Source organism: Schistocerca nitens, chromosome 4 (genome assembly GCF_023898315.1).
Source record: "Schistocerca nitens isolate TAMUIC-IGC-003100 chromosome 4, iqSchNite1.1, whole genome shotgun sequence".
NCBI classification, from domain to species: Eukaryota; Metazoa; Arthropoda; class Insecta; order Orthoptera; family Acrididae; genus Schistocerca; species Schistocerca nitens.
This window is the reverse complement of record NC_064617.1, coordinates 392,179,958-392,204,161: the sequence shown is the minus strand read 5'-3', so window position 1 is coordinate 392,204,161 and position 24,204 is coordinate 392,179,958. Positions and strand designations below refer to the sequence as shown.

The window sequence follows — 24,204 nt, the reverse complement described above, 5'->3', positions numbered from 1 at the left end:
AACTCACGTCTTGACCGTATTTTCTAACAAACAAAGCTAACATCACGACTCTGAATTGTTCTGATGTCTTCCTTTGGTCATTCCTGGTGGGCATCCCAATCACTCGGGGGGTACCCAAAAATTCGTCGCATAATGTTCTGTAAGCGATCTCCTTTAGAGATGAGCTATATTTTCCAAAAATTCTCCTAATAAGCAATAGTCTACCATTCTGCTTTTATGTAGCCATCTTTACGTATTTGTTCCATTTGATACCGTTTAGCAACGGTTCGCCTAAATAATTATTCGACATGACCGTGTTAATCAGCTTCCAAGATAGCAGAATCTTGTAACTTCCTCTACCTCGTACATGGCAATTTTTATTTATCGTTATTGTCATTTCTGTTTCTTATCATTACTTTTGCCTTATTTCGGTTCACTGTCGATTCATATTCTGTACTCATCAGACTCTTCATTCCATTCATCGTTTTTCAATTTCGCTGACGATAGCGGCGCCGTCAGTGAATCTTATCATTGAAATACTTTCACACTGAGTTTTACTCCTACTCTTGAACCGTTGTTTCATTTCTTGCTTTTTCAATGTATAGAGTGAACAGTAGGGGTGAAATACTGCATCCCTGCGTTACATTTGTTTTAATGCGAGAACTTCGTTCTTGGTCTTTCAATCTAATGGTGCCTGTTGGTCCTTGTACATATTGAAGTTTACCCATCTTTTCCTGTGGCTTTCTCCACTTTCCTCACAATGTCGAACATATAAATCACTTTTTCTACGTCGGCAAATCATAAGTACGTGTCACGATTTTTCTTCAATCTTGCTTCCATTACCAAGCACAACCTCATGACTGCCTCTCTGGTAAACTTTCTTACGGCCATACTGATCGTCATCTAACAGATCCTCGATTTTGTTTTCCATTTTTCTTTATATTATTCTTGTCAGCAACTTGGATGCGTCAGCTGTTAAGCTGATCTCGCACTTACACGCTGTTGCTATCTTCGGAACTGGATGGATGAAATTTTTCCGAAAGTCAGATAGTATATCGCGAGACTCATACATTCTACATAGCAACGTGAATTGTCGTTTGGTCGCAACATCCTAACCCCCCCCCCCCCTCCCCTCCCGTCCAACCAATGACTTTAGAAATTCAGGTGGAATGTTGTGTATTCCATGTGCCTTATTTGATCGTAGGTCTTCAGCTCTTTTAAACTCTGATTCTAATATTTTTCACTGTCTTCATTTGCTCTTAGTCTTTATATCTCATCTCAAGTATGATTTGGACCGTTTATTTTCCTCATTACTTTTCATTCTGTCTTTTGAATTTCATCAGTATCTATCTGTTTGAAATGACTACTGCAGACCGTACAGCACACCTTGCAGAGTGCAGCTATGTGTCTCAGTCCGCAGTCTGTGTTCTGAAAGAGAATTAATAGATGAAAAACAGTTTCGTCGCGCTCTCTGTCAGACTGCGGATTTAAGTTGAGTACCGCTTGCTGTAAGGTCTCTGAAGTTTAAATAACTTGGCTCAGAAACCATTATGAATAATTACAGTGCAGGGGATGAAAGTATCGTGAAAGGGGGGATTAAAAATACTTATTTTTCATTGTGCTTACGAAAAGTGTTTAAACATTCGTTTTTGATCCCACTTGTGTTGCCTGCGAGGATTTCACTAAGTACACTGATTCAGACATGCTACGGAAGGTGCTCCTGCAATAAGCAAATGTTTCGGGCACGACTGGGCTGCAGCAGAACCGTCGTCCTCCGGAATGCGAGTCCAGTGTGCTAACCACTGCGCCACCTCGCTCGGTGTCATCACATTCTGTTGTCTCGTTACGACGATCGGGACCGATGGCCTTTGTAGTCCGGTCCCTTCAACCCCCACAAACCAACCAACTGAATAGAAGAACTGACCCACGAGGAAACTCTTCAGTTTCGATTCGAAAGCGCGTGGATTACTGCTAAGATTTTTGAATCCTTGTGGTAGCTTATCGAAAACGGATGCAGCATCTTCGATACTATGAAACAGACATCTATAACAGGCCTTTGCTTTCCATATTTTGGAAAGAAGAAGTATTTACAGAAACAAAGAAAATATGTCTAGTAAACATACGGCCTAAAATATATGCTTGAAGAGCTGTGAGCACTTGTTCATCTTCGCTAGTGTGAAACACGTGTCTTTAACTGAAGAAGTGCTCAGATCTTAACGTACGCATTTTAGTGCCCATGTTTACAAGAAATTATTTTCTTGTTTTAGTCAACACTACCGATACCCAAAATATGAAAAGTAAAGAGCTTGTTGTTGTGGCGTAGTAAGACAGCCACGCCACTCGGAAGTAGCCGAAAGGCACGCGCTTAGCTCACGCAGATGGGCGTGAGGTCTGAAACAGGATACGTAATGAATGCTATAAAGAAAAGTACGTAGATGCTGGAATACTTAACTTTAATCCATCATTGTTGTACATCGCTCTTGCCGATACAAGTGAGACTCTGTAGATACATGCAATATTACTAATGGCGCCATGCTAGGTCGTAGCCATTGACTTAGCTGAAGGCTATTCTAACTATCTGCTCTGCAAATGAGCGAGGCTTCGACAGTGTGCATCGCTAGCTACGTCGTCCGTACAACTGGGGCGAGTGCTAGTAAGTCTCTCGAGACCTGCCGTGTGGTGGCGCTCGGTCTGCGATCACTGACAGTGGCGACACGCGGGTCCGGCATGTACTAATGGACCGCGGCCGATTTAAAGCTACCACCTAGCAAGTGTGGTGTCTGGCGGTGACACCACACTTGTAGTTGAAGAAATGTGTTTCATACCATCTAATATGAACAAACGCTCATATCTCGTAAGATATGCGCTTTGGAACCTTGTTTATTAGATATATTTTTCTTGTTTTGGCGTGAGGAACCTGACCCCAAAATTTGTCGATGTTTTTTCTGGGATAGCCTGTATACGCAGACCGAAGCAACGAATGCAGATTTGTACCATTGCCGGGATTCGAACCGGTTCTCCTCCTCAGTAAGCAGATGCGCTAACCACTGCGCCAGCCTGGCACACTGGTCTCGCACAACTGCTCGAACTACCGTGGCACGACACCCACTTCAGTCCAAATTCCCATTCATGCCTCAGTCCACTCGGTATTCCCCCTTAACTCGAATCGATGCCGGCCGCGGTGGCTGAGCGGTTCTAGGCGCTTCAAGCCGGAACCGCGCGACTGCTACGGTCGCAGGTTCGAATCCTGCCTCGGGCATGGATGTGTGTGATGTCCTCAGGTTAGTTAGGTTTAAGTAGTTCTAAGTTCTAGGGGAGTGATGACCTCAGCTGTTAAGTCCCATACTGCACAGAGCCAATTGAACAATTTCGAATCGACGTATGCTTGAGTATTGCTCATCAGTGTGGGATCCGCACCAGTCGGGTTGACAGAGGAGATAGATAAGATCCAAAGAATAGCGGCACGTTTCGTCACAGGGTTATTTGGTAAGCGTCATAGCGTTACGGAGATGTTTAGCAAACTCTGCAAGAGAGGCGCTCTGCATCGCGGTGTAGCTTACTGTCCAGGTTTCGAGAGGGTGCGTTTCTGGATGAGTTATCGAATATATTGCTTCCCCCTACTTATTCCTCCCGAGGTGATCACGAATGTAAAATTAGAGAGATTCGAGCGCGCACGGAGGCTTTCCGGCAGTCGTTCTTCCCGCGAACCATATGCGGCTGGAACAGGAAAGCGAGGTAATGACAGTGGCACGTAAAGTGCCCTCCGCCACACACCATTGGGTGGCTTGCGAAGTATAAGTGTAGATGTAGATGTACGGAATGTGCCATGTTTCCCTGATATCGACGGTCCCTCAGCGACATTCACTGTGAAACCAGGGACCTACAGCACCACTCGCGATGTGAAAAGTCTCCAACGGCAGGTCGCATGATTCTCATCTGGAGTGTTTTCCCTGTACCTTCAGGCGGTACGCTGCGGAATATAAATATTTATTCTGGAACTCGACCACTGTTTTTTTAGTTTTTTTTTTTTTTTCGAGGAAATGGACGCTAATTTTGCGTTGCGAGTGGCAACATCCGTGTCAGCACGAGTAGGTCACGCGACGCCCGGCAGACACGCGTGCTCGCGACGGACCGCCTGCGCCGATCGCAAGCGCCAGCCAGTCTGTCCGCCTCATAAATAAGGGCGCATTTCCGCCGCAAAGCGGCTGCGAAATGTGTAATGAGGCATCGTGCGAGAGCGGCCGGCGAGCTGGAATAACGCGCTGGCAGCGGCATCGGCCGTGGCGGGGCGCTGGCGGCCAACCGCCTCCGCACAGCACGTGTGTTTGTTCCCGCTACGACTGCCGCCGGCGCTGCTGCTGCTGCACAATATTTCGAGTCCACGCGCCAGCGGCCCTGCAAGCCTTTAATGTAGATGGAGTGTGAAATATATCGCAACATGCAAAATAACCCTTTCTGCCTCACAACGTGCGCCGCGCCGAGCATGCACGCCGCCACTCCGCGCTTTTTTATTTTTGGAAAATAAAGAATGTCAGCCAACAAAAGAAGATGTATTCGTTTGCATTACAGCAGGAAAAAATGCGGCGTCGAGAACGGTGCCTCTCTCTTTCTTCTCTGTTCGTCGTACGTGCCTGTATGTATGTGTGTGATGGCTAGAGAGAGGGAGAGACAGAGAGAGAGGGGTGGTAGAGGAGGGGGGAAGAGAGCGAGAGAGAGACTGCAAAGGGACATCGTGTGCAGCGGTGCGCTTCTTCTCGCTTTCAGCATCGTGATTTATTGCATAAAATAACCCTTTCGAAGGGTTGGTTCGTGTAATCACACGCAGCACAAAAGCCGCGTCGTCACCGACAAAGGAAGCCAACGATCAACACAAAGAGTCGAGACGGTTTTCGATAGTGGAAAAAAAAAGTACGAAGCAAGCTAGAGAGGGACAGAGAGAGAGATAGTATTTATACAAAGAAATGGTGGAAAAACTCGCGCGGTACGCAAGCCGCGCTCGCGTTGTTGTAGTAATATCTATAAATAAAGCGAGGGCGCCGGTTACTGTCACATGGAGTACGCCCTTAAGACACAATAGCGCACGGATGTTACAGGGGCGCAAAGTGGGGTGTAATAGGGGCCACGCCGGTCGGGTTGGGGAGCGTCTTCTACCTGCGCTGCCCTGGAGGCTGCCGAGCCAACGTCTCGCGCTGTGCTCACCGCTAGACTCTGCTTTGGCCTCCTACGGTCCTATTTGACTGTCACTGTCTCCATTGCCAACTGTATGTTTACTCCTCTAACTACAGTGCAGATGGCAAAACTTTGGGCACTTGAGTTCGTTTCACAGCGCTCCAGGAGAAAGGGCCGTACAGTAATTCGATTTGAACGTCAATTCTTAACTTTTTTTCCAAGGGACAATTAGACACTCCAGTGGCAAGTCACTTCGCTGTTCTTATAAATGCGATTAAACCGTGCCGCGCGGGATTAGCCGAGCGGTCTAGGGCGCTGCTGTCATGGCCTGTGCGGCTGGTCCCGGCGGAGGTTCGAGTTTTCCCTCGGGCATGGGTGTGTGTGTTTGTCCTTAGGATAATTTAGGTTAAGTAGTGTGTAAGCTTAGGGACTAATGACCTTAGCAGTTAAGTCCCATAAGATTTCACACACATTTGAACATTTTAATTAAACCGTGTCGAATCGCAAGAAAACAAAATTCTCTCATCTCTCGCTTCAGGATCTCCCAACATAAATTAAATTATCGTTCAATTAAATTTGCATCGCGTGGTTGACGATCAGATTTAAGCATGCAAACCAAAAGCTTCAGAGTTCGATTCGTGGTGGGTCTTTACAAAAACGTCGATTTCTCGGCTGGTTTCGAGAGGCAGCTAGGTATTCGAATGGTTCCTTATTGTGCTATTCTCACAAAAGCCTACAAAAACGTATGAGATTAAAACCTGTTCTCTCCTTTCACTATAGGATCTCCAACAGTAAAATTAGAGTTCAACTTTTTTTTATTTTCGTGGCATGGCGGGTGATTAACTGTCAGGATATCCAGACGTTCAGGGATCGATCCATAGTTGGACAAAGGATCCACTTTTGTCGTCACGTGCTGCTTCATTCCCCTCTAATTATTTGTGTGTGTACAGAATGTTAAATGATGAATTCCATGGTAAAATGTAGTTGCCCCTGTAGCTGGTTGGTTAAGCCACAGGTTGGAGGAAGGCAGGCATCCTACCCGTGATATGAATCAACTCAGTGAAGCAATCTGGTGTTTCATCCAAACGTCGCCCAGTCGACTGGTATAGTAATCCGTTGACGCAGCCGTCAACAGCATAAATTGTACGGAAGCTACGGTTTTCACCATTTACTAAATAATTATGTGTCTGCATCAGTTCATATGTGGGTCATTTCCACCCTCAAGTAGTCTCCTGTTGTTTCTGCTCGTAATATCTTTTACATTTGTAAAATATGGCGTTATTTAATGAACGATCGCGGAGTACCCAGTGAGACAACCATGTCTAGTTTTGATTTTACATTTGTGGTGATTTTCCCGCTTCAGCACTCTCATTTTTAAGTTATCTGGGACGATTTTCCTTCTTCAGCGTTCTCACTGCGCGTGATCTTGGATGTTGTTCTCACAGAGCACACCTTCTTGACAAGTCCACTGCCCGACTGAGCGGGATGATGCCGTGGCTAGCACACTGGACTCGCATACAGTATGAATGGAGTTTACATCCGCTTCATAAAAAGTCGATTTGCTTCCCTCCATCCTTCCCCTATGAGAGAAGCGAGAGCATTTTCCTTATTGTTCATGAGTGTGTTTGGTAGAATATTTGTATATGTGTGTGTGTGTGTGTGTGTGTGTGTGACAGAGAGAGAGAAAGACGCGGATGCACGGATAAACGGATTCTCCCTTGAGAAACACTGCGTGTTAACTGTGAGTGTAGTGGAGAACCTGCTGTTTGACGGTCAGATCGACTGAACTGAGAACCAAATTATCAGCTTGTAACTGCGAATCCGTTGCTCGACCGATAAGCACTTCAGCGTGTTATCATTGCAAAAAATGGTTCGAATGGCTCTGAGCACTATGGGACTTAACTTCTAAGGTCATCAGTCCCCTAGAACTACTTAAACCTAACTAACCTAAGGACATCACACACATCCATGCCCGAGGCAGGATTCGAACCTGCGACCGTAGCGATCGTACGGTTCCAGACTGTAGCGCCTAGAACCGCTCGGCCACTGTGGCCGGCTGTTATCATTGCAAACAACCATGAAACAATGTTAGAGACTTCCACAAACAAACAGTTTTCAGTGTCGTACATTGTTTATTTAAATCTTCGCGGGACTGGATGGTCGTGCCATTATAAATACATTCATTTAACAGTGTTTCATGTGTTTCCAGTCAAAAATTTGGTTGTCATCTTCCATGAGTGAGTGAAGTGCACCAGTCATACGTGTACTGTCCTAGTTACCCAAGAGCAGCACGACATTGTTGTATTTGAATGGATAGTGACGAGCACATGTGTCGAACAGTGGCAGTCGGTGTACAATGTGCGTTTCATCTTTGTTACGTATGAAATAAGACATTTAACCTTGACGTCCCATCACTGGATGCCACAATGCAATTCGGGATGGAAAAAAGATCGAATCCGCTTTACGATTGTGTTATCGTGGAACCGCGTAACGAACGTAAATAGTGACAGACAGGAAGGTGGTGTTATTTCTATGTTATCCACTCAATCGCGGCTTCCAGAAACCCATACATTATGGAGGAAATAATAATACCAAATAAGGGACCCTGGTCTCAGATGGCTCACTTCTGTGTGCATACTTTCACCACAGCTAAAAAGTGTGTAATATCACCAAACCTCAAAGCACGAAACACACAGTAATGCAACCAGCCTCAGATGCTAAAGTACTGAGATGTGATTGTTCTCGCCAAAGAAACCATTAAGTATTGCGCCGTTGTGCCTCTTTTCTGTTGCGCTCAGTGAACCCATGCATAAGGTGCAAATAGGACAATACTTCACCTTTAAACCTGTCCATATTGGTGTGTATCACTGTTAACGTTCGGGAAACGCTGCCGGATAAACACGAGACAGACCCGAACAATAGTGAAAGCAAGATTGAGAGGGAAGATGAAAGTGGACATTACTGTTGTCAACAATCAGTAGCAGGAGTGAAGGGAAAAATTTTACCATCTAGATATGTGTACTGGAGTGCAAATATCTTCAGTGCGGTATAGATGCACAGATAAATGGCGGTTATAAATCAAGCTAAATGCAGAGACCACTTACTCTTTTGCTGAAATACCCTGAAAATTTCCCCGAACAATCACCGCGTAAGGTGATGCTGTGAATAGCAAACTGGACTAGGAATTGCGGGGTGGGAATGGCGGTTTGAATCCCCATCCAGACAACCAGATTTAAGTTTTCGGTGATTTCACTAAATCGCCCGTACCAGATACCGGGATGGTTCATTTTTAAAAGGGAACGGCCGATTTCCTTCGCCACCCTTTCTTAATATGAGCCTCTGCTCTAATGACCGCACTGACAGAGGGATTTTTTTGACGAGGGTCTCCCATCGGGTAGACCGTTCGCCTGGTGCAAGTCTTTCGATTTGACGCCACTTCGGCGACTTGCGCGTCGATGAGGATGAAATGATGACGATTAGGACAACACAACACCCAGTCCCTGAGCGGCGAAAATCTCCGACCCAGCAGGGAATCGAACCCGGGCTCTTCGGATTGACAGTCCGTCGCGCTGACCACTCAGCTACCGGGGGTGGACGACGGAGGGATGTTAAAGCCTAAACTGGCTTCCTTTCTTGCCTGAACAACTAATACCGTACCGAGGAGATTCTGCGCCGTTGGCAGATTTCCCAGTAAATTAGCGTTATTGAAAAATATTGTCTGCTTCAGTTGGCATGCACAGCGACCTCACGTTTCAGCTGTGCCTGAAAAGGGGTGTTGACCTTATGGAATACTGACAGTTGTCGAAGATGTTGCAAGGTTTCATTAATTTGAACATTAGATACGGAAGAATTCCAAGTTTCAAAAGTGCTGGTTGAAGGAGCTAGTACACTACAAATACCGTCCTCATTTTCTGCTTGCTTCGAGCTTTGTTGTGTCTAGCTCCAGCCCTCTGACCGAGAGAGGTCGGCCGCTTTGACCGAGCGGTTCTAGTCGGTTCAGCCCGGAACTGCGCTGCTGCTACGGTCGGAGATTCGAATCCTGCCTCGCGCGTGGTTGTGCGTGACGTCCTTAGGTTAATTAGGTTTACGTAGCTCTAAGTCTAGGGGACTGATGACCTCAGATGTTTAGTCCCACAGTGCTCAGAGCCATTTGAACCATTTGGACAGGTGAGCTAACGTACCGCTCAGATAATTCTTAAGCCATCTTTCTCTATTGGATTTTTTTTTTTTTTTTTTTTGTTCGGTTTTGCGGCCCCCACTTCGGGTCCGACTTTGGCAGGGGGCCTATCTCATAATGCCCTCGGTACGGCCGTATAGTACCACCTCCGAAATTCTGTAGGCTGATTTGACGTTAACCCTGTACATTTCGTAACAGTGTGCATCACCTGTGCTGGTGATACGACTAGACTTCCCTGACCCCAGAAACTTGTACCTGGATGCAAGGCTGGGACGTACAGCCTGGTCTACAGTGCGGGGTGACGTGGAAGGGGTGAGGTGGGGGCCGAGTTCCGGCGTGAGACGCCAGACGGCGTGGCTGGCGCTTCTGCCGGCCCCAGCGCGCTGCGCCCCGCGCGCCGTCTTTCTCGTGCAGGGACCGCCGCACAAAACACCAAGGTTAACTACGGCTCATCTTCGCAGGGCCCGCTTTTGTGCGCGATGCCATAATGAAACGCATTTTTCCTTGCCAGTGGAGCATGGCAGCGGCGAAAGGGTTGCCTGCCCGCTTTATCATGCATATCTCGGTAAACACATAACGTATATCAATAGCGGACCGAGCTTAAGCGTATTCATAAGAAATAATATATGTACGGGAGGGGGAGAGGTGCGCCGTTTTGGCGGGAAGGAGTACTGCGAGGGGAGGGAGGGGCGGTAGACAGGCTGCGTGCAAAGAATTTTTTTTGGGTGCGTAATATTATTATTATTTTAAACGGGCGCCCCTCCCGGCGGCTACCCCCTCCACCGGCGGGCGCTCCGTCACCCCCGGCGGGCGGCGTGTGTTTCAACCCCCGGCTGACCTAGTCTACATGTTTACAAGGCCCTCGGCGGCGTGCGTTGCCGTGCGGCGCCGCTTCCTCGCTCGCTGGCTGGCTGCCGCTCTTCAGTCGCTCCCTCGCCGCCACCGCTGCTACCTGTGTATCCTTGGACAGCGCGGCCGCAGCACGCTTTGGTAGCTTACTGCGGAACGACGCACGAGTAGTGTAGACTCTTCTCTCTGCCGCTGCACGGTAATGCCGATTAGTGTTGCACATCTTTACATGCTACTGTCCACTTCAAGTGCAAAAACTTAACATTTTAGGAGGCTCGACTGTGACCGTTATGTATACCGACTGAAAACACAAACTGCTGTAACAAGTCAAATTTATTAATACTTCGCACTACGCGTTTCAGAGGTCCTCATGCGCCACCTTTGTTCGGTCCAGTGTTTAGAAAGTGTATGTCGTGTAAATACGATTGGACTTGCGACCGCTCAGAGACAGTGTCTTAGTTTACCCAAAAGTCGTATATATATATATATATATATATATATATATATATATATATATATATATATATATGCTTTATGAATCCACCTGATGATGGAGGTGTAGTCCTTCGAAACGTGTTGCGCAAAGTAGTATAGTAATAGGCCAGGTTACAGCGGTTTCTACTTTTCAGTCGCTGCTGCCAGTTGTTACATTCCGGGTCTTGCAGGCTCACCATTCCCATTGTGGTGCGACTAACAGCGGTGATATCCTCATACTGGCAGTGACAAGCTTGCGATAGTGCTGTAGGGTATTGTGCGAAGAACTGACAGCTGGGAACAGAGTCAGGACTATTGTCTTATTGCATCATTTTGCTCGATTAAGTGCTCCTTCTTGCTCGACTAGTAACAGTTTAGGCCAGTGAAATTTAGGTTGTTCTGCCTGTAGGTCAGTGCATGTTCCAAGTACGGGAGCGATGACTCGACTGCACAGACGTATACAAACCTTCATGCACGATACGTCAAAGAATATAGTTTTTCTTTACGTTCATCAATACTTACTTATTGATCTCTGTACTGCATTGTAGGTGAACTGAAACTTCCCTTTTCTCTCAAAATGGGTTGTGATGTGTATTGTATGTGCCGTGTCGTTTGTTTTGTTCTGCTGAGGCATCAGTACTTCAATTCTCATTTCAAGTAAAGTGATACCATTAGCTAAAGTTAAACAATTTTTGACAACATTTGTGGGAATAGTGAGACGTAATGTTCGTTGCGAGATCATCGTGAATTTCCGCAGTCATTAAGAGAAACTGATAAAAACGTGTTATGATCAGGAATAATTTTAGTGTCACAGTTACTTAGACTGCCTAACCTATGTCTCATTTTATTTTCGCTTTCTTTTCTAAAATGTGGTCTGCATGAAAAATGTACTAATTACTCAAATTCATACTGATTCCATTTTTTAAATAGTGGTGAGTGTGCTGTACCTTGCAACGTTGTTAGTATCTAGCTTCTGCAAAACATATAAAATCTTGGTGGAGAGCAATCTGTCAAACAATTCCGTGAATGCTGTAGTGTGAATTGTGTTGCAAACAGTTATTGTGTGTGTATTTGCCTTTTTCGTTGTGGTGGTTCTTGTGGTGGTGGTGGAGGAAGGGGGGGGGGGGAAGTATATTGGCTGTAGAACAAGACTTTCCTTCACCAGATTCCTGTCATTGTCTTAGACTAAGTAGTGAACTTTTTCAGCATGCTTTTGTATCAGCTTCTGTATGTTGCGTTATCTTGTTACTAACACCATCTTCTGAGGTACTGCTGTGTGTTTTTGTTTTTAAAAGTTTCACTAGGAACGTGCATGGGCAAAAGATAACAGTATTTTAAACATGGATATCAGTATTTATCGTCTGACACGGAACATGCACTTCAGTGAATTATCTTGTTACTTTCATTCTCTTGCATTCGCAGCGCACGTTTCACTTGCCTCCGTGCCTTCCAAGCCACACTCATCAATCCTCAAATCTTACCATAGGCTTCTGTTAAATGCATGAGCATAATGCGACAAGAATGGTTTTAATGTTGGGAAAAAGCATAGCATATGTTCAGTCCGCGAAAAGTGCATCTTTCGTCTTAGTTAAGTTACACGCAAATGTGTGTTTCAATAAATAAATCCATATAACGATGCCTGCCTGTTGCGCATTTTATCTCCGACTCAGGTATTCGGAAAGGCAATAGAAAGACAGCTACGAAACTTCTTAGTTGGTTATAAACTGAAATCACCTCATAATTACAGAGATACACCGTGTGACTGATTTTCCCGAGATAATTTTTTATCAAGAGTCTTACAGGTGTCATTCTTTCACTGCATGCCAAGAATAAGCATCGGTGATCTTATAACACTTGCGTTCTTCATAAAGGCTTCACTAGTTAAATACAAGATACGAGATGTAAACAGTAAAAGAAAGCCTTCAAAGATATGAATAATGGTGTTTCGACCTACGTCTGGTAGACGTTTCATATGGCGCAGAAGGGTCAGCACATTGTTTTTCCTGCTTCCTCAGGTCTCTAGCTTATTTTTGATGTTAATGAAACTAAATATTGGCTGTCTCGTATTTGTGTAATCATAGAAAATGTAATAAGGTACTTAAGTTATTTTTATTATTCTCTTTGGAGGAGAAAAACGGAAAAATGAGGAACAAAGACGCAATAGACTCGCAGCATTTAAATAATTCCTGCTTCGCCGCTGTCTCTACAAGACATACTTCGCTTGGGCGAGCTACAATTTGAACCCTCGTTGCGTGTTGCAGCTTCTACGCCGTTCTTTCAGGTTATGCTGAATAATGTCCAGTAGTTACCTGCAGCCATAAATAACTTTATGGAAAAAATTATTTGCTACATTTCTTTTTTTTCCATTTTTATAGAAACTGAAATACCTGCCCTCGTGTTTCAAGTCATTTTTATAGCTACTAGTCTTTACGACTTAGGAGATTTGTTATCATTATCTGTTGGTGTACTTGAGACAGCTAACTGCATTTCTAAGGCTAGCGATTGATTTTTGTCTCTTTCGATGAAATGTAGAAAAAACCTGCGTCGCAATCCGTCGGATACGATCAATATCGAGGGTTTATTTGGTTAACCAACATTGTCTGGTGTACACGACATGTAAGAAATACGACAGATTTCTTCCTGCTTACGTCAATTGAAAATTTCCCCGTTGTTTTTGTTGCCGACATTACTCTGTTCTGATAGAGCTTCCAGAACATGCATGGCGGACATGTAAAATGTCGCACGGACATTATTCGTTGTCAACAAGGCGTAACTGTCCCACATGATCCAGATCGTTTGTAAATATTTAACGAGAAGCACAAAGCAGCTTTCGCTGTGGACATGACGCGTTTCGACTGCACTCTGTTAACTGGCGCCAGTAGCCGTTCTGCCAGTCATGGCCGCTACGTTAGTCACGCGTGTAACCATCCGTGTCCCACGGGTTTCATTTTTTGTGGCGAGTAACGGCCACGCACCAAGCTGTACATTGAGTTCCGCCCTGTCTCGTCAAATGGCGGAATGGCAACTTGATGTTACTTGCAGAGAGAGCCGCAAGAGTACGCAGCATGTGTATCTGGAAAAACTGCCATACAGTGTAGTCGATTCTGTAAGACGCCGTGTCTGCAAGACAGCCATTCTTACGTTCGCCACTGCCATTTTACCTACGTTTCTGTTCAGAATGTAGTACCAAGCAAATAAAAATCAAGAGATTTCGGAAGCGAGCTAGGTGGCGTAATGGACTCGAATTCGGGGGGGCAACTTTTCAAATCCGCGTTCGCCTATCCAGATGTTGGTTTCCCATGATTCCCCTAAATCGCTCCAGGCAAATCCTGGTATGATTCCTCCAAAAGGGCACCGCCTGTTTTCTTCACTGTCCTTGAAACATTCCTAGGTGGCGCTCCATCTCTGATGCTCCATCTCTGATGACTTCTATGTTGACTAGACGTCAAACAATAATCTTCCTTCCTTCCTTGAGATTTCGGAAGCCATTGATTTCTCGAAAAATTCGATACTACTCTCATGACGTAGAAATTCTCTGGTTTCTGTAGATAATACCAGAGGTAGCTCATAAATGCTACATCTCCTATTTCTCTCTGTCGTGACCTCTAATCTGGACTGGACTTTAAGGTCTGTCGGAGAAGGAAACAGCAAAAAACTAGATAGGAACTTGCCTAGTCACCAGTTGAGAGAATTTTCATAACACACTGCGTAAGCTTTGGACCATGCTCGATTGTAACTTTAAACAGGGAACTAACTGAAACAAAGGATCAGTCATATTTGTGTTTCTACTTATAGTTGGCAAATCACTGAGTGTATTTCGAAGGTATCCTCACGTTCATAACACGGATTTTAGGAAATACGGCTACTTCTAGGCATCTGTGCGTGGTATGAGTCCAATTTTGTCTACACGAGCTATGTCTGGAGGCTGAAGAATATTCGTAGATATCATCCTCAAAATAAGTTAACGAGTGTTTTGGCAATATATCGTTGTTAATGTGTGAAAAGTTTAAGTTTTCTTTCTAGATATTCTGCAACTCTTTCCCGCGTGTGAAATAAACCCGTGCCCCGTATTCGTTCGATGAACTATACTAGTCGTACTCGATTAGAGTCTACAGTTCTCACATTCCAGCAGTATTCCAGAATAAATGTTATGTAGGCATTCTATTCCTTGGAGGAAATACAGATTAGATTATTTAAGCCTACCATTTGCCCGGATCGTTCCACTTCACATTTTTATACTATTACTCCTTGGTATTTTGTATGACCTTACTAGTTGTAACACATTAAATGTTTAATCGATTGCTTAGGTTGTTTATCCGTAGTTTTATAAGAGATCTCTTTGAGTTGAACAGTTCATACAGTTCATCACACGACATCCCTTGGCAAGAAAACCTGTGGTTTACGTGGTAGTCACTTTAGACTGCAAGAGACTATTTCCTTGTAGTCGTGAAACTGTTTGCGACATAGTAATATTGTTTTGTTACTGAAATGTCTGTTTTAACGGTGTGGCTGTAACCTGAGCAGCAGGCAATGATGACATCTTGAACCAAGAGAGGCTAGTTTTAGCCTGACACACCACATGAAAATCACGCATTAACTAGCAGTCAACAGCCCCACCGTATCCCACCGTTCATAGTCTTCTTGTTAACGTCTAATTGGGCGCGTCATTATTCATCGTATTGTAAACAGAAGGAGCAATCTATACTTAAAATTTATTTCTTATGTAAAAAACTACATTTGAAATAATATATAATAATGTCGTCTCACGTTTTCATTTGTAGTGATTGCAAAATCGATTTTTTTTTTCCTTTTCGTTGCTGAATGTACAGTTTGACTTGTATTACCCTAGAGGCACTGAAGTGTCTCACGGGGACTAGCAAGACACAGACCATGACACGTGAATGTGTTATTTGTTATTCTTCCGAATATTTCAAAGACAAACAGTTCATAAACAGTTTTTATCACTAAACATCTCGGAACACATTTCATTGTCCTGCAAAAAATTTCAAGGAAACAAAACTGTCATTCCATTGAAGAGGAACTGAACTAGAACACTGTAGACAAACAACGAATGGACATGATGATCCTCCTCCTTTTGCATCCGCATACCATTCCTTTCTTCTAGTCGAGTTTCCGAGTCAAAAAATATATGCTTTGTTTGGTGCCTAAGATAGAAACGCCAAGTTTCCTTTTTGTGTTATATTATTGGTCTTCGGATATTTCCATTGGCGTTATTTTTGTAGTTGGTGTATACATCTTATTCAGCCATTTTATGCTTCACCTAAACCTAAACCAAATGAAATTCAACATGGTGTTCGTCTTTTTCCTGAAAGCCTGTATTCGATTTAGGTTACCTCAGGAAATGCATAACAACGTAATTTAACAAAATTCTCAGAAACCGAAAATGAGAAAGCGAAGTTGCGCTGGAGTGCTAAATTCTGTTACAACAGTCGTTTTAACTTACACAGCCGATTCTGCATTTCGTGACACAGATTTTTGATTGATAATAGTGATAAAGTATTCACAAATGCAATTTTCATTATATGAAGTAAGAAGTAATTAAATAAAAAAAATTGTCATCGAATAAGGCAGCATATAGGAAAGTCGGATCAGTAAATTCAACTGTAAGTACTATGTCTGCGATCTCTGCATAAAACTAATTAAAGCCAAAACGTCAATTTAAAAGTTGTAAGAGAACAAATTATTGACACAGTTATAAAGTTACGTCGTAATAACGGTGTGATTCCTCTTTAGGCCCTCTTTCTCACCGTAGTATATCTCTCACTAACCTTAACTTGCTTGTGTATGTTCCGTCTTAATGGATGGCAGTGGAATAGCTTCATCAAGGAAAGCGAAATAGATAAAACATGGTCTCAACGAAAGAACCATACGATGTTCGGTTAAACATATTTAGGAAGTTCTAGGGAAACATGTCTCACCGAAAAAGGAACTAATGTTCTGCTGTATGTTTGCCAAATCCTGTGTTTTTACATTGTAGTTCACATGTTTTCGGTGCAAGAGTATGTATTTCCTACTGTATACAAACAGCTGACTTCATACAATTTAGTAATGACGCGCCTGTAGATAAGTTTTTAACATTCGAGTAACTATACCCATCACCATTACCAAAATTATGAACAATAGGACTTACTTTAGTTGCAGTTACGCCATAGTAAAAAAATAAACGTCTTACTGTTCGTTTTCTTTCTAAAAATACTTATTGTGTGCTACACATGCAATCTATGCAGAGGCAGTAGAATATTCGTCAGGTTGTATAATGTAGAAAATTAGATATACTTTAAAGTGAACTTCCGAAATTCCTATGGTGAAAATGTTGTAAAGAATTAGAAGCCGAAAAGCGACGTGATTCGTATAATAAAAACCAAACTGCGTTGGTAAGATAGGTTCTTATCCACCCTTATCCGAAATTACCAAACCGTAACAGCTTCTGATGCTGCTTTCGCCCATATAGTCTGCTGCTAATGTGTAGTAATGTTTAAAGAACGGAAGAGAAATGCTCGGAATGTGTTTGTGAATGAAACCAGTAACGAACGCTCTTCTGCAGCCGCTTAACGTCTTAATGTTTAGTCGTAACTAACGGAGTATATCCGCGAAGCTTCATCTTTGTTAATGTAACAATTTTTTTTATCTTTGTTAATGTAACCATTTATTTTTTGTTACGTCGGCGAACTTTCAAGAACCCACGTAACTTTTGTTTTGCGGAGTGTTCTCTATACGACTTCAAATTAATGCACAACCGTTAGCATGCACGGAGAAGTAAAGACGAAATTGATAATTAACAAGCTATTGATGCCTCATAAACACATGAAAAACGGATTGGAGTAAACAGATTTATATTCTGCCCGTAGTAAGTAATATCTGATTAGCGTCACAGCAAGAAGGGTTTAAATACCAGAATTAAAAAGTTATTGTATCGCAAGGAGTAGGCAGCGGCTCGTTTGTATTTTTATTACATGTATTGCGTCAGTAACAGTCAGAAATAATGTAGTACAACAAGAAACGCAATACGATGCGCTTCTTCATGGTCGTCGGTAACTGTTGCAGCGTCAGATTGTGAAAGTAGTACGTCTGGATTACGCAAAAAATGTGTGTTCTCTTGTCAAAGAAGTATTAAAGATGTTTAATAGTTTGTCAGATTGTGTGGAGTGAATATGGAGATGAATCTGTTAAAGAGAGAGTGCAGTTAACTATAGTCTGCGTTACTTGTGAAGCTTGCAATCTACAGCAGCCAACTTCTGAAATTCTACGTTCTGATATAACACGTAGAAATAATAAGTGCGGCTTGCTTATTCTATCTAAATACCAAAACAACGAAAAGCAGCAAAGGCAGTACGCAATAGAGCAAGCGAAAGCTATATTTCCTAAAGCAGTATGACACCGCCTACAGGCCACTAAATAAGTCTATGCCACCACATGTTGCGATTCAGCTACAATATGTCCATCCAGCAACTGATAACGGAATTTTTTTGGCTATATGCGGCATTTGCGTCGCAGGTATGAAACGCTCGTGAATGTTGCGGGATGTAATGTAGCAAGTCGTCTGGTTGAGCGGTTTCACAAGATGGACTGTGGACACGAACGTAGTTACAGAGAGCGCGGCGCGGCAGGTAGCGAGACAAATGAAGCTCGTCGCCTGCGGCTGCGGCCGGCAGACTGGCGAGGTCCGACCGAGCCCGAGGTCAGGAGCGCCGCGCCGCCCGCGCTAATTGCTGTTAAGAGGCTACGCGCATGCGCGCCGCCCCGCCGCTAATTTGCACGTCCCCCATTAGACCGGCACCACGTGGCCGGCCACGGAGGCGCGCTGCTCCAGTACTGCCACTGTGCCCTGGTCAAATGGGCCAGCACGCCGGCCTCCCTTCATCTGCATCTACACACCGCAGGTAAACAAATCTGAGAGAGGAAATCCTACTTCTAAAATATAAGACTGCTAACGCGGTAGAGGGAGAGTGTTTCCGAACAAGGAGTAGGACGTTTCTCCCTATGCTCAGTAAGAGGCAGAGATATTTCGTTACATTACTGGAAAATTAACGTGTATTTAAGCTTGTGGGTATACAGAAAAGCGTACGAGCGGGGTCTGTGAGTTTCAGCCAGTCACACAGTAGCGCCGGGTGGAGCAGGCGCGGGCGAGACCCGTGCGGCCTTGCCTCAGTGCAGTTGCCGGCAACCGGGCTGCCGCTCGCCGGTAGGTGCGAGTGACGGCGTTCGCTGCTGACACGGTGACTGCGACGGTAAGACGAGGCCGGGGTTCAAACTAGCAAGTAAAACGAAGGGCGGGAGTAGTGGCTCTGTTTCTACAGTGACTCACCTCGGACGGGCCGCATCGCGCAATTGGCTCCCCGGTCGGAGGAGAGAGCAGGAAGAGGAAGAAGTTTCCCGGCGGGCGGACGGCGCTGGAATGGCGGCGGCGCTGGGCGTCGGGACGCTGGGCGCCAGCGCCTGGCGTGTGCGTACCGACACGGGGCGACACACGCACACAGGCGCACACCGACGCGCCTCGGGGGACGGGGGAGCGGAGGAGGAAGACGGGGGAGGAGGAAGAAGTAGAAGAAGAAAAGAAGCAGGCTGCGCTTGCGCGCGTCCTCGCCCTTAGCGTCGGCGTCGCCCGGGGCCGGCGACGCCGCGCTGTCCCTTTCCCGTTGTCTTGTAGGGAGCCGGTCATCGAAGCGCCGCACAGTGTCCTAGGGGTGGTGCTCGGTCTGGCCTAGTTAACACGAGACGTTTTAAATACCAGCCGGCCGTTTGGCGGGCGTCGCGCGGACCCCCCTCGGCGAGGCCGTAGGTACGGCGCAGGCGCCAACATGGCGGCGCCGGCTGGCGGCGTCGGTGGTGCCCCCTCCCCTCCCCCCTCCACCCACCCCCTGAATCCTCCGCCCGCCCCCACCCACACAACCCTCCCTCGAAGCGCGCTGCCACCCTAAGCGTGGCCACGGGCCAGTCATTACTGCGACCTCGCCAGTTAACGGCCATCTCGAGCCTCAGTTGCTCACTGACATGGACTCTCGGGCAGTACTTAGCGCGTCTCTCTTGCACCTACCAACAGCGTATCCAGGTTCTGAGATAGGGTCGGGGTGAATGGGGAAATAGTTTAGAGATTGGCTCACGCTACACTTGCTACAAGTAATTTCCTGTATGGCGCGCTTATTCTCAAACTTTTACTGAACTGATACTTTTGCCAACGTGTAGTTCAGTTTTTGAAGATCATTTTTTCCAAGGGGAGGAGGGGACAATGCAGCACCTTGCTCAGCCCCTCCCCCCCGCCCACCACCGCTCTTTCCCCCGCCTCACCCTCTCCCGTAGCGCCCATGCGTTCACACTTATCAGATTCCTCATACTGTAGGTTCTGTTATAGTGGCCAGTAGCGTACAGAATGATTTGAAACACAATTACGGCCCATTAATTTCTTCGTCTACTGATCCAAAGCCTCGCTGTAGCTTCTAGATGGTGAAACCATTTTAAAATCACAGTAGGCTGTCAGCTTTATTATCCAACATGCCTGCATTTCACCATGTATACAGAATGATTCACCTGTCCCTACCGCTGTCGCCGGCCGGATTGGCCGAGCGGTTCTAGGCGCTACAGTCTGGAACCGCGCGACCGCTGCGGTCGAAGGTTCGAATTCTGCCTCGGGCATGGATGTGTGTGATGTCCTTAGGTTAGTTAGGTTTAAGTAGTTCAAAGTTCTAGGCGACTGATGACCTCAGAAGTTGAGCCCGATAGTGCTCAGAGCCATTTGAACCATTTGAGCCTACCGCTGTCGTTGCACACAACCCGCAGTGTTATAGCTGGCCTTCATAAACCATACGTATGACTTTTCATATTTCTCGCTTGCTACACGCAAACTGTTAGTCCTGCAGAACCGCTGCGGTCGAAGGTTCGAATTCTGCCTCGGGCATGGATGTGTGTGATGTCCTTAGGTTAGTTAGGTTTAAGTAGTTCAAAGTTCTAGGCGACTGATGACCTCAGAAGTTGAGCCCGATAGTGCTCAGAGCCATTTGAACCATTTGAGCCTACCGCTGTCGTTGCACACAACCCGCAGTGTTATAGCTGGCCTTCATAAACCATACGTATGACTTTTCATATTTCTCGCTTGCTACACGCAAACTGTTAGTCCTGCAGAACACATGAACAGGACCTGTTTGTAGTAAATTTTATGTAGTTAAATTTGCACTGGGATATGTTATCGTTGGAGCCACCATACAAAAGTGACCTTGAAACGCACTTCCACCCCACACTCATCCCTCACCACTCAGAATTTCTAGTATGTTGTTAGTGGCACTGCCTCCTACCACTGTACAAAAATTTCCAACTACACGAACTGTTGCCAACATTCGACCTTTTTTGTCCTTGGTTGAGTGGTCTATTGCGACACCAACATAGTCTGCAGCTTCTTTAAGATTATTAGTTTAAATAAAAAAAGACACAGCTTCGTCATCATTATTAATTTAAACATGGCGGTGAGGGTAATGAACGAAAAATGACTTTTGTGAACGTTACGCTAAAACTAATCACCAGTAAGTCTACTATTCGATCGAAACTTAACCTTTATAAGCATAGTAGCTCTGTACTCAGAAGGGCTCACGAGTACGACATTGTAATCGTTTACTTTGTGCTGTTAAAATTCACAAAATTGTTTGGTAAAAGTTACACAATCGTCAATTTAAGAATTTTTAGGTACTCCACTGAGCCAATGGCATAGTAAGGCCAGTCAATGTCGTCAATTAAATAATTCGTGAAGTCGTAAATATTACTATAATGGTAGGAGGGTGTGCCGTGAACAAAGTACTAGATAAGCTGACGGGTGCGGGCTGAGACCAGCTAGAGAATGTGAAAATCTCATCCTTGGTTCATGAAGGCTAACTATAACATTTTGGGTTGCATAAAACGACATCACCCTGTAAAAATCATATTACTGGTCAGTTTCGGCCAGTGGCCATTTTCAAACTGATGGTGTTGGTGATGTGTGTGTGTCGTATTTTAAACCTCTCTCGTGCTGTGTCTGCCCCCACATAGCACAAAACAGATTTTAAACGCGACACACACGTTACGAAGCTACAAATCTGAAAATAGCCAAAGGCCGAAACTTGTCAGTAATGTGATTTATATACATGGTGCAACAGAGCCATCTTGCGTACTAAAACTGATAGCCTACGCTGGTTTTAAAATTATTTACACATTTAGGTCCTTTTTCACGAGCGACTTCCGTGTCTTACCTATCTACTCTTGGCATCTGAGTGTAATAAAACGCCCCTGGCGTATTGTCCCTGTAACAAGTTTGTTTACATTTCAGCGCCAAAGTAGCCTAATGAATGCTTCTTACAAAAAGTTGAAATTTAATAACATAATTTATGAACTGTCAGTGACAACGGAGTTTATGAATGACAACATAAAATTCACATTGGATGTTCTTGTCAAAGGTCGTGCGGTAAATTCTCCACTCTGGAAAGTGAAATAGCAGGATAAGTGTCGGACCAACGTTTGAAAACAACAACATTTATTTGATCGAAAAATATACGCATACAAAGACACCACAGAATATTTAGAAGGCAGTAAATGGCGCCATTTTACTTAATTAATTTTGTTTCCTTTCAAAGTGCCAAATAACTTCAAAAATTCCTTTTTTCGTTGAATGATTTTCTTTTTTACACTGTTAGAACCATTTACTTTATAAAGATGTTTCATGTATTTACGTTTTTATTTATGCCAGGATAGACCTTTTCTTCGACCAGTTATTGTAAAACCTAAATATCTTTTTGCTTTCAGGCACTTGCTCTGTCTTTGGGGAGAAAACTAGAAGGAAATACGTCAAATTCTCATGTTACCTTACTAAGAAAACAGACCAATCAATGGAATGAAATTTTCGCTCTACAGCGGAGTGTGCGCTGATATGAAACTTCCTGGCAGATTAAAACTGAGTGCCGGACCGAGACTCGAACTCGGGACCTTTGCCTTTCGCGGGCAAGTGCTGGCAGAAGTAAAGCTGTGAGGACGGGGCGTGAGTCGTGCTTGGGTAGCTCAGTTGGTAGAGCACTTGCCCGCGAAAGGCAAAGGTGCCGAGTTCGAGTCTCGGTCGGGCACACAGTTTTAATCTGCCAGGAAGTTTCAGACCAATCGATAAGTTGAAGGCTAGGAAGACATAAAAGCACGATATCCATTAATATAACATGAGAACGGCGAGAATACGTTAACCTCCGATGTCAGCAGACACAACAACGTGCCCCGTTTACGCGCAAGCGCAGCCTACTCAAGATTTTAGCATCTGCATTCGGCACACTAAACTGATCACTTACGTTACTAAGCTACTCGCGACTTGATTGGCGACAAATTGACTTACAGGCACGTGAGTCGCACCCGCGGCTAGTAGTCTGTTTTGACCAAAAAGGCGCTCGTTCAAATGGTTCAAATGGCTCTGAGCACGATGGGACTCAACTGCTGTGGTCATAAGTCCCCTAGAACTTAGAACTACTTAAACCTAACTAACCTAAGGACAGCACACAACACCCAGCCATCACGAGGCAGAGAAAATCCCTGACCCCGCCGGGAATCGAACCCGGGAACCCAGGCGTGGGAAGCGAGAACGCTACCGCACGACCACGAGATGCGGGCCAAAAGGCGCTCGTGTGAAATGGACCTTAGAGAGGATCCGTGAGGAACTAAGGAACGAATGAAGTGTAATGGGCGTATGTTCGGAAAAGTATAGTTTCCATCCCAGAGGCCGTTTCATTCGTCATTCCAATGGACGATGCGCTGCTGTTTGGTACTAGAGAATGGATCTTGAGTAGACCACACTGTAACAGCCACATGACCGCGCCGCTTAAGGCACGCTTCCTGCGAAGACGTAGTTATCAGGCAGATGCGCCTTGTCCATAAGGGGTCGTGCGATTGCACTGATCTCTGGTGATATGTAAGGTATATTGAAAATGCCTGTATCTGTGCCACATGCTGGCAAAGAACAACGCCATGTTGTCTACTAGAATGTACAGTACATTCTGTTGAATGATATAAATAAAATTATAACCGGAATAAAAATCATGAATTTCCGTATGTATGTTTATTACCCCTTTTCGCTACTCACCAAGGGATTGCCTCCGATAAAGGATGTCTTATTGTATCATTCCCAATGTTCAGTATCACGCTGCTTGTATATTTCATACGTGCGTATTAACAACATCAAACAACATTCGTATACGCTCCGTTTGCTGCGTTGTAACTGACTTCGACCCCACAGACGTGAACAGCATTGCAGTGCAAAACGTATTGTAAACAACCTCTTCCGTACACAAAGTGCACTCTGTTATTATCTTACTAATACACAATAGCCCTCATATCATTGTTTTACTCAAACCTTTCAGATTTAGTTTAAGAACGTTGTGTTACTGAAATTGCTGGACGTGTCTGTGGTACTGTAGGCAAACAGACGATATAATAGACGTATCGTGGGCCCTATATAGTTACATATCCCTCGAGCGGGATATGTAACTTTGTGTTCTGCCTTACGGCAGGTCTTGTCGTGGGGGAAGCCCCGTCAGAGAGGTCTA

The 24,204-nt window shown here is 44.8% G+C and overlaps 1 protein-coding gene and 1 long non-coding RNA gene across 2 annotated transcripts in view; one reads left to right on the top strand and one right to left on the bottom strand.

The window, feature by feature from the left end:
* LOC126251540 (uncharacterized) overlaps positions 1-19,049 on the bottom strand; it is a 348,761-nt gene extending 329,712 nt beyond the window's left edge. Inside the window, exon 1 of the long non-coding RNA XR_007545753.1 lies at positions 18,975-19,049. This is a non-coding gene — a long non-coding RNA (uncharacterized LOC126251540). The remainder of the gene's footprint in view (positions 1-18,974) is intronic.
* LOC126251539 (UPF0489 protein C5orf22 homolog) overlaps positions 10,277-24,204 on the top strand; it is a 503,866-nt gene continuing 489,938 nt past the window's right edge. Inside the window, exon 1 of the mRNA XM_049952047.1 lies at positions 10,277-10,373. The gene's annotated coding sequence lies outside the window, so the exon portion shown is untranslated. The remainder of the gene's footprint in view (positions 10,374-24,204) is intronic.